At 33.4% G+C, this 11,191-nt stretch overlaps 2 long non-coding RNA genes across 2 annotated transcripts; both read right to left on the minus strand.

Moving 5' to 3' along the window:
• Nucleotides 1-2,043: 2,043 nt before the first annotated feature.
• LOC125580190 lies at nt 2,044-3,758 on the minus strand. Its single transcript, XR_007317935.1, has 2 exons — nt 3,376-3,758; nt 2,044-3,295 (listed from the first exon to the last, which is right to left on the minus strand). It is a non-coding gene; the product is annotated as an uncharacterized LOC125580190 (long non-coding RNA).
• Nucleotides 3,759-8,357: 4,599 nt separating this feature from the next.
• On the minus strand, nt 8,358-9,868 carry LOC125580191. The gene is made up of 2 exons (XR_007317936.1): nt 8,871-9,868; nt 8,358-8,804 (listed from the first exon to the last, which is right to left on the minus strand). It is a non-coding gene; the product is annotated as an uncharacterized LOC125580191 (long non-coding RNA).
• Between the last annotated feature and the right edge of the window lie 1,323 nt (nt 9,869-11,191).

Genomic DNA, 11,191 nt, shown 5'->3' on the forward strand with positions numbered 1-11,191 from the left:
GAGTCTATTTAGAGTATTTACAGGTTCAGGTACGTTCTAGAGAAATATGATGATTTTGGAGCCTTTTGAGGTGCAGAACTGCACAGACGCATCATATGTTTATCTATGGATGGAGACCTTCCCACCGTTAGATTGAGCCCATATTTTGACATAAGATAGAGCATTGAGTTAGTTTTTTTCCAACGCCACCGGTTTGAGGTCAATCAGCATCCTGTAGCAGAAGTTATGCATGTTTTACGTAAGAGGGGTCAGTCTGCCTCGCGAGAGGAAGCTGTCGAAGAAATGAAGGACTGTCGATCGATATTGCATCATTGGGGTCGGTCGACAGTGATCCCAGAAAACCGGACAAGCTTGTTTCGTGACCAATTTAGGCCCAGAAGTCACCACATATTACCAATATACCCCTAGACGACCTGAAACCCTATTTTACTGTTTTCTAAGCCATTGTTGACGGCTATGCTGCATACTATTCTAGAGAGAGAGAGCTTAGGATTGGAGAGAGAGATCTGTACACCTTGAGAGAGGAAAGATCTTGAACTCCCTTTATTTGTTTACTTTATTTTGTATTATTCATTTATTTAAGTATTATTCAGACTATCATAACCATGTTTCTTATGAATATGTCTGAGTAGTCTTATTGTTAGATTTAGGTTTCTCAATAGGATGATATATGTATTGGTAACTTGAACCGTTGTTAGGGTGTTTAGAAATATGTTTAGGATTGATCACCCTTCAAACTTAGATCTTAGGATTAATTGGGATCAAGCCATTGCTTGACTCAATACCTGAAAATAACTAGAATGATCTAACTGACTAGATACAGACGAGAATTGGTCTAGTATCGATCGACGCAACGATAGCCCTGTCGATCGATATTTTGAAAGGTGTATCGATCGATATTCACAAAGAATTATCGATCAACACTTTCTCGTGATTAAAATACGAGAGTTGAGATCCGAGATCCAGATTAGATAATCAAATAGATTATACCTTAGTTTGAATTCAAGAACAATTAATATTAATAAACCCCTAATTTCTCAAATTAAGTTTTACTTATCATACCTGAGAATATACCTGAATCTAGCTCTTTCACCCAACCGTTAACAACCTCAAAACAATCAATCGAGCAATAAACTTGCTCACCAATTCATTTACTGCTTTAAAACTTTAAACCATTAAATCTAGATTTATTTCAAGACCATAATCTATTGTGTAATCCTAGAGTCTATGTGGATTCGATCCCTAAGTACTACATCCGAACCTCTTATTTGAGAGAGTAATTCACTCCTTAGGGTAATTTGAGTGATATCAATATTGTAAACTCAACTTGTGTCTCTCAGAGTAAATATTTCTTAATTTATAGTTTTAATGGCAGTTTCTAGACAAAAAATAATTTTCTTAATATGTGTGTGTTTTACCTAAACATCTTATATTTAGGAACAAATGAAGTATTATTTTGTATTCAGTTGTCAAAAGTATTTTGTGTTCAAAATGTACAATTGTTTATAAATTATTTATTGGATTTAGTGTTAAAATATTTGTTGTTTCTTTCAAATTTTTAATATTAAAACGATCAAATATATTAGTATAATAATATTTTATTTCTTTTTAGTTATTACAAAATTCCTTAAAAATTAATTCATTGTTTTAAAATTTATAATTAGTTTTGGTTCAAAACCATTAAGATTGTAGAAAATATACATTTTAGAAAACTTATAGAACATACATGATCTGAGGCCAAAATACGTAGCTCCTTTAAATTTAGGGTTACCCATGACACTATTTTAGATAGTCTAAACCAATTTTCAAACACTACTTAGTGCACACCATTACTTGGTCACTGCATGACTGATTCAAAACCTTTCGTTCTAACACTACTTAGTGCACACCATTACTTGGTCACTGCATGACTGATTCAAAACCTTTCGTTCTAACACTACTTAGTGCACACCATTACTTGGTCACTGCATGACTGATTACTAACAAAATAGTTTCAATAATAGATCATAATGTTAAAAGTAAAAATGATAATCGATCATAAGATAGCCAATAGCAAATCTCATTGGATAAACATAATTTGACGATAAAGAGTGTTTCAACATCAACGTAAGTATACATAGACTGACACAAATATGTATATAGTTCAATGTAAAAGACTCGTACCACAAAGTAGACAGAATAAGAAGCAAGGATAGTGAAGCAAGGATAGTGAAGAATCTACAATACGCATCACCAAAGGAGCAGAGAAGAGAGGCAACATAGAAATAAAACCAGCCCAAGTGTTTACTGTCTTGACTGCTCTTGAATTACTCATCTTCATTACATTTTCTTAGATATATTACTAAGTTCGATGCAACTCCTTTTAACGCATATCTCTCCATTCCCGCAATCACTATACGCAAAACATCATCTACAAAAAAATATCAATCATTAAATTCACAGAAGTTTGAAAGAAACAAAATAGGAGAGAGATGAGTAATTAGCATATGAGAAGGGTACATGACTTGCCAAGTTCTCTAGTCTCCGGATATGGTGGTGTAATAGGTTGGTGTTTGCAAGTGTTCATTCGAAGTTATAAGTCAAGTAACCGTTACTGGATAATCAAAGGTGCAAGCTGGTTTTAAATAGCGTGTTGCGAACAAATGCGATGAGGTGCTCGACCCTCGCCAAGCGCCATGACGAGGCAAGTCGATCGCCATGTGTAACACACATGAAAAACCGTAATTATTTATTCCTAACTTTTAAGTTATGTTAAGAACTTAAGCCATTGATAAAGACAGTAAAAAGAAAACTAAAATACCAATTCCATTGGTAGATTAAAAGTTTAAAGCCAAAACACCAATTCAGAAGTACTAAAATTTAAAAGAGCAGAACTAGAAATCCTAAAACTCTAAATTCTGTTCAAAGTTTTCCTTGATAAGAAAATATATAGTATATGAGAACTGAGAACTAACAGTAAAAGAAAAGAAGATATAGGCTGAGTGGATAAAATGAAGAACATAGAGAAAGAAAGAGCTGATGAAGAACTAAGTGGTTGTATAACTATAACTAGACCCTGACCCGCGCGCCAGTTAGGTTAGTACCCAGGAGATGAGTATTGATGTTTGCAAGTACCTGATGTTCATTGCAGAACTTGAGCAGCTACATGGGTATTGGATTGGCCGGTTAGGTTATCTCAGCAAGACGGTTTCATTGAAGCCTATAGAGAGATCGGAGTCGGACAGCTTGAAGTTAACAGTGCTACGCGGAAGGTGTTGAGGCGGTGGGCATGGACGGAACCTTGAATCATTGTGGCCTGCAAAAGATCAACAACCCATAAGTTCGCAGCCTTTCTCGTAAAAACACTAAGAAACAGATAATGTCCACCGGAATTACCTTCTCGTCAAGGAGGAGCTTCAACAATCAGACTTCAGTGTTGAAGCAACATCCAGCTTTCAAGTCGGCTAGCAAAATCAATGAGTCAGTCATTCCTGGTGAGAGATTTTACAAGGACTATAGCGATTGAGAAAGAGAAACTGATGAATCTAACAGAACCGGACACACTTATTTATAGGTCAATATTGAGTAAATGCCTTTGATTAAATGCATCGTCGAAAATTTACGCCGCCTCATCAGTGACATATAAGAGACGTCGTCAAGAAAGATGAAGATCGAGTTAATGGAATTAATCACATAAGCCATTAATCTGGCCGTTTCAGAGATCGTGGAAGCAGAACAGACGCTGCTTAACGAAGAGGAGCGACGAACCTGATCCTAAATTCCTCCCGTAAGAACAATTCCACTGGGCCTATTAAGATAAAAATTAGGGAAGTTTACTCAAACATTACATATTTTAGGATAATTGACTAAGCCATACAAATCTTTTTTTTATTACTGCCATTCTTTTATACCAAACGTGCCCTTTTTTTATATTATGAGAAAAAACGTATTTACAAAAATGCCATTACTTTTTAGTGATACATAAACAAAAACCCGGCGCCACGTAAGAATTATGTTCCGTGTTTTCATTAAGTCAGTCGTAAAGCTCTATATACGTCGTTACGACTGAGTTATTGCTACGTTGCGGCTGAATTAAACTACACGACTTACTTAAGAGAAAACGGATGACTTAAGAACATAAGTCTGATTTACAGAAATCTGGCTGATTTATGGGATAACGGCTGACTTACGTACACGCGCTTCAGCGGTTTGATTTCTGGAAAATTCGGCTGAGTTATAGTTAAGACATGGCTGAGTTATGTTTACACGGCTAAGTTAATGAACATCGACTGGCTGAGTTATTGAACTTACGACCGACTTATGGGATGTTGTTACGGCTGAGTTATATTTAATCAGCCATAATTGGATGGATTAACAGTAAATTTAGCTTATTTACGACTGACTTATTAGCAAAAGATTAATTACTAGAATAGCGTTCGTTTGACGACTGATTTATTTGACGATACGGCTGACTTATAATTTTGCATCCTAATTACGGATGATTTATTAGCAAAAGATTAATTACTAAAATAGTATCCACGTTTCGGCTAACTTACATTGTACACAAGGGCTGATTTATTTAGGCTGAGTTATATATTCGTTTGGCGGCTGACTAACCAATTTTTCATGTCATCCGCCATGTCATCAACTCGGATTGCCATGTCATTACTAGTCTAATGTTACAACAGTAAAATAAGGTTCTACGTTATCTTTCTTCTTCATCTTTTTTATCTATCTTCTTCATCTTATTCTTCATCTTTCTCTGAGATCTTATGGATCTGGTAATTATTGTTTCCGCAACTAGGTCTATAAACAAAGATTTAAAAAAAAATTGAAAATCTGAGACAGTTCTACTGCAGTCGTCGTCGTTTTCGATGATGATCGGTTAAAGAGGAGCTTCCTCTCCTCTAGTGTCATGAATGGCGGCTCGACATCCTGTAAGAATGCGTCCGATATCCAGCAAGAATGCTCCCTCTCTCATTGGATTCGTCGTCTTGCAGAAGAAGAAGACTCAAAGAGAGAGATGAAGAAACTAAGTCCTGTAAATTGTAAGAAAAAGAGAGAGTTGAATAAAAAAGTAAGAAAAGGAGAGAAGACTAAGAATATGATGAATTTAAAAGCTGATTTTATATGTTTGATGACTCAGATGGTGCGTCATCTGAATATGATTACTTTAGTTCATACAGTGAGTCTTCAACACATACGTTATGGCTGAATTATGCATACGTTACGGCTGAGTTATGCATACGTTAGTTCTATAGTTTAGGGTTTGAAGTTCAAATTTACGAAAATATTAAAGTTTTAATATTGTGTTCAAAAGATAAACTTTATAATTTTATAACTTTATAGTTCTATAGTTTAGGGTTTGAGGTTCAAATTTAAGAAAAGATTAAAGTTTTATATAGTGTTCAGAGTTGAAGGAAAGATTTTGTTCCCGCCCAAAATATGAAACGTCGCGAAACAAATTACACTTGATGGCTGAGTTATAGGAACTTTACGGCTGGCTTATACTATTCAGATACGTTACGAATGAGTTATGCATACTTTACGGCCGAGTTATGCAAACGTTACGGCTGAGTTATAATCAAATTACAGCTGACTTATGCATACGTTACAGCTGAGTTTATAATTTTTATAACCTTATAGTTCTATAGTTTAGGGATTCAGGTTCAAATTTAAGAAAAGATTAAAGTTTTAGTATTGTGTTCAGAGTTGAAGGAATGAGTTTGTTCCCGCCCAAAATATTTTGTTCCCGCCCAAAATACGAAACGCCGCGAAAAAAATTACACTTGACAGCTGAGTTATAGGAATGTTACGGCTGGCTTATAGTATTCAAGAGACAAATCATTCGCATAAACAACATAGATCTAAAAACTCAAAAATATGAGACAGATCTATAGCAGTGGTTGTCGTCTTCGATAATGGTCGGTTAGAGAAGAAGCTTTCTCTCTTCCAGTGTCATGTATGGTGATCCGACATCCTGCTGCTTCCTCTCTCATCGGTTTCGTCATTTTGTAGAAGAAGAAAGAGTTAAAGAGAGAGAGAGATGAGGAGGCTAAGTTCCGTCAATTGTAAGAAAATGAAGGCTATAGTTTAGTGATTGCAAGAGAACATATATAAGTTAGCATATATCAACTGAATTTGAGTTTTATGATATATTTGTCTAAATGATTGTAAGAGAACATATATAATTGAACATATATCAACTGAATTTGAGTTTAAGGTATATTTGTATAAGTGATTGTAAGAGAACATATATCTCAAGATCAAATTAAAGTCTCAACTTGAAAATTCAAGAAACTATACACATTCAGTTGATTTATATTCACATGATATTGATAAGATGATCTTCAATATAACTTTTTAAAGTACTTGAATTCAGTTTTCTGATTTTAGGGTTTGTTTGGGATATGGCTGAGTTATCTAAACGACACAGCTGAGTTATATAAACGATACGGCTGAGTTATCTAAACGACATGGCTGAGTTATATAAACGATACGACGATTTGGGATAAGACGCTTGCGGAGACGATTTCTGAGTTGAAGGAATGATTTTGTTCTCGCCCAAAATATGAAACGTCGCGAAAATAATTACACTTGACGACTGACGTATAGGGCTGACTTATAGGAACGTTACGGTTGACTTATACCATTCAGATACATTACGGTTAAATTATGCATACTTTATAGCTGAGTTATGCATACGTTACGGCTGAGTTTAATTCTAAACCAACCCTAATCTAAAACCTAGAAACAAAAAAGCTGGCAGCCGTCGTCAACAAAATCTAAACCTAACTAAATCACCGTATGTTTCTTCCACATCACGAGGCCGCAAGGTCATTATTGTTTTCTTCTTTCTCCGCCGCAGTCCCTTTACCACGAGAGCTCCGACGTCTTCAAGTCACACAACGGTTTTGTTACCTCCTCCACCACCAAGCTCCTCTGCCTTGTCCACCTTCCAGTAACAAGAACAAATTGTTATAAGAAATGAATGATGATGTATGAATTTCTCTTGTTTAGAAGACAGAAAGTGAGAGAGATGAAGAAGATCTGGGATTGTGAAGAACTCCCGAAGGAAAGGAAAGAAGAGGAGGAGACGTCAAGTAGAAGAGAGAAAGCGAAGAAAAAAAACATTTTAGACCATTAGATTAAAACTAATCAATGGTCAAAAATTGTAATCCTTGTACTAAAAAAACTAACCAATGAGAAAGAAGTTAGAAGATAACCCCAAGATGGATTTGTAGCCCTTAGATTAAAACAATCAATGGTTAATGTTTTAATTTTGATGGTTAAAATTATATTCTATATTAAACTGTATTTTTGATAAAGTTTTAAATTTTAAAACTTGGATTTTATTATGTTGATTTTTTTATGTGTGGTTTAAATACGAAGTTTTAAGTTTTGGGTATATAATTGAGTGAGGTTAGGGTTTTGTATATAGTGTTTTGGGTTTCGATTTAACATTTAAGATTATATTTTTAAATAACAAAAATATTAGAGTTTTAACATTTGTAGTTAGAATTTATGGTATATGATTAATTAAATTTTGTTTAAAGTTTCAAGTTTAATGTTTTAAGGTATAGGTCAAAGCATGTGGTTTAGGGTTTAGGGTTAAAGGTTCGAAATAGATATGGTTTGAGATAATGTTTTGAAAATATTTAACTTTATAATTTTATATTTAATATTTGTAGCTTAAATTTTAAAATATTATAACTTTATATTGAAAATATTGAACCCTTAGACTAAAATCAATCAATGGTCATGCAAAAAGCAATATAATTTCAATTTTAGTTCTTTTCATTTTGTTTTAAAAATTTCTTAAATTTAAATAATATAGTTACGGGTTTAAATCAAAATTTTAAATGGAATTTTAAATTAAAGATTTTTTTTTTTTGAATGATTAAAATTTGAGTTTAACTCTAAACTATAAACCTAAACCTTAAACTTTAAACAATAAAAATATATCAGATTTAATGTTTAAAGATAAACTTTATAATTTCTATAACTTTATAATTCTATAGTATAGGATTTGAGGTTTAGATTTAAGAAAATATTAAAGTTAGAGTCTTGTAAATAAGAATTGTATAAGTGATTGTAAGAGAACATATATCTCAAGATCAAGTTAAAGTATTAACTTCAAGAAACTATACACATTTAGTTGATTTATATTCACTTGATATTGATAAGATTATCTTCAATATAACTTCTTAAATTACTTGAATTCAGTTTTCCGATTTTAGGGTATGTTTGAGGTATTGCTGATTTATATAAACGATACGGCTGAGTTATCTAAACGATACGGCTGAGTTATCTAAACATTTGCTGATTTTAGGGTATGTTTGAGGTATGACTGAGTTATGTAAATGACACGGCTGAGATATATAAACGACACGACTGAGTAGTGTCAACATAGCATAAATCAAACAAAAAATACATAGGTGAGTTATGTTTTTACATAGAAAACCAAAAATACAGGTTTTCTGTACCATTTCGGTGATAACTCGTCCATGTATCCAAGTTTCAATGAACTCCTCCGTGTCGTCTCTGTTGAATCCATTCCGGCTTACAAAACTAAACCAGAAATTAAAAATAAAATCAAACCACTACATTTCCCTATCTCGGTTTACACTAAACCAAATTAAAAAAAAAACCTACACCTAAAAAAAAAAAAACTCCAGCCGCCTCGATTTTCTGTCTTCTCCAGCCTCTGGCTCTGTCTTCTCTCGGACCTCCTCTTCGCCTCCTGCCTCCGGATCTGTTCTCTCTGCCTCAACCTTGAGCAAAGAACAATCCAAAGTAGCGGACTTTAACAACTACAAATCCCACTACAATCCAACAATGTTACGAGATGAAGATAAGTAAAAAGAAGTGAGAGGAGGGGGAAGAGAGACCTTGGTCTGCGGCAGTTCGGTGATGGAACAAAAGAGAGACCTCCAGTCACCTCGTCTCGTCAGGCCTCTTGTGCTTCCTCCAACTTCCTTTACCAAAAAAACAAATCAAAATCAGATTCAAAGAAGAGAAAGAGAGAGGGAGAGAGTACTACAAGAGTGGAAAAGAAGAAGAGAATCAGATCGTGGAGAGAGAGAGAGAGAGAGAGAGAGAGAGAGAGAGAGAGAGAGAGAGAGATGGCGGATGGTGGTGGTGACGAACGATGGCGGATGGGAAAGATTGCGATGGTGGTGGTGATGAGTGAATGAGCGGTGCTGGTGGTGACGAGCGGAAGGAGAGATGGCGATGGTGGTGGTGGTGAGGAGGTCAAACGTGATGGATTGGAGGAGAATGAGGCGTCAGAGAGAGAGAGATTTGTGTGTTAGGTTAAGAATTTTTATCCATGCAGTATAGAAACTGACCAATAAGAAAGAAGGTAGAGGATAACCAAACGATGGATTTGTTGATGTGGATTGTTATTACTGATGTGGATTTACTCTTTAAAAATAATTTCAATTAAAAAAACTAACCAAAGATCTTTATTGTCATTTACTAGGGGTATCCAAACATTTTAGTAATTTTAAAAAGATGTATAACACTCTAGTAATAAACCAATTTTTCAATAACATTTTAGTAATTTTCTCTAAAAATTAAAAGATACACGGGCAAATAAGCCCAACAAACATAAAGAGAGATTAAATGAAACGGTGTGCAGGGAAGGAAGCCTCGACGAAGTGTTGCGTTTTGTATTTCAGGACACGTGTCGACACCAAAATCAATGTCTTTGTGACCTGGAATCCGACGTGGAGGGCTGACGAGTGCGAGAACAGTCTTTTATAATAGATAGATAGATATAAGATTGTAGAGCTAGGAAATTCGAAGATGCGGCGTTTGAAAACGCCAACGAACGTTTTGTTTCCAAACTCCAAGTGTCAAAAAACTCATAAGAAACATGAATGGTTCGTTTATTCTACCACTTTTCATCAACGATGATCACACTGTTTCACTTGTCTATCTTTTTTATTTGATTGGTCGTTTTGCCACTTTGTGTGTTTTGTTCTTGCTTTTACCGAAGTTAGATTTGTATTCCTTGACAAGTGGCCACTCTTTCAAACGTTCGACTTTAGACCAATGAAGACATTTAGTTTAGTCTTCTTCTATGGACTGTGTGGATATTGCTCATCCTCGAAACGTTAACCGCATTGAAATGATCATAAACGGAATTAACATTTTAATAACTCCACATGCATCACTACCACAAAGTACACAAATCATTCAAAAGCGTGGTGTTTTCATATTGTTAGAAGAAACTAATTGTGTATACTATACCGATTTATTAGATAAACTAACATAATTTGTTTTTTTAAGCTCAAAGCATTTTCAATCTCACTCCAGTTTTATTCCAAAAGGGAGTAAACATAGAATTAGTCTGCGTTCCAAAAAAAATAAAAATAGAATTAGTCTATAAATGGAATAATATATTTCTTGTTTATTCACTGTTCTATTTTCCACTCTAAAATGGATTAGAATTAAACAAATTCCAATTCAATTATGAAATTACTCTATTCTAGAAAAAACAATATATGAAATTTTATATTAGAAATGCTCTTATATATACCTGCTGTAACAAACTTTACTAAAGTAGTACATTCATTTCGATAAAAATTAAATTTATAAACCTGATTAACGAAACTTATTCTATTATTTGAGAAGTGAATTTGCTGATTTGTCATGCTTCCCATAATCTTAGGTTTGGTCATATTTTATGCTCAATTTTTAATCTTAATAAATAATTTTAGTGATTTAGCTAATAATTTACTATTATCTTGAGAATAATTAAAAACTCTAATGATAATATGATATTTAAATTCATATTATATTTACTTTAGTAATATTAAAATATTATATATATATATATATATATATTCTTATATTATATTGGGTTTATTAATATTAAGCAGACTCTATTTTAATATATAATCACATAAGATAGAATGAATCATTTATTTTTTAAGATAAATTTTTTAGGACAATCAAAATCACTTATTGTGATAATTTCTGAAAAATGGCAAAGAATTCAAAAATATTTATACTATTATTAACAAATTAATTTTTTTTGCTCTCACATTAAAATTTATAGTGTTTAAAGTCTTTATTACCCGTAATAAATAATTAGATTAGATTTGTCAATATATAATCACCCATAAATAAAAAAACGAATTTCATTAATTTGAAAATCATCATTATTTAAAAAGATTCTATATTATGTTATCCAAATTTTTTT

This window comes from Brassica napus, chromosome C1, assembly GCF_020379485.1.
Source record: "Brassica napus cultivar Da-Ae chromosome C1, Da-Ae, whole genome shotgun sequence".
Taxonomy (NCBI): Eukaryota; Viridiplantae; Streptophyta; class Magnoliopsida; order Brassicales; family Brassicaceae; genus Brassica; species Brassica napus.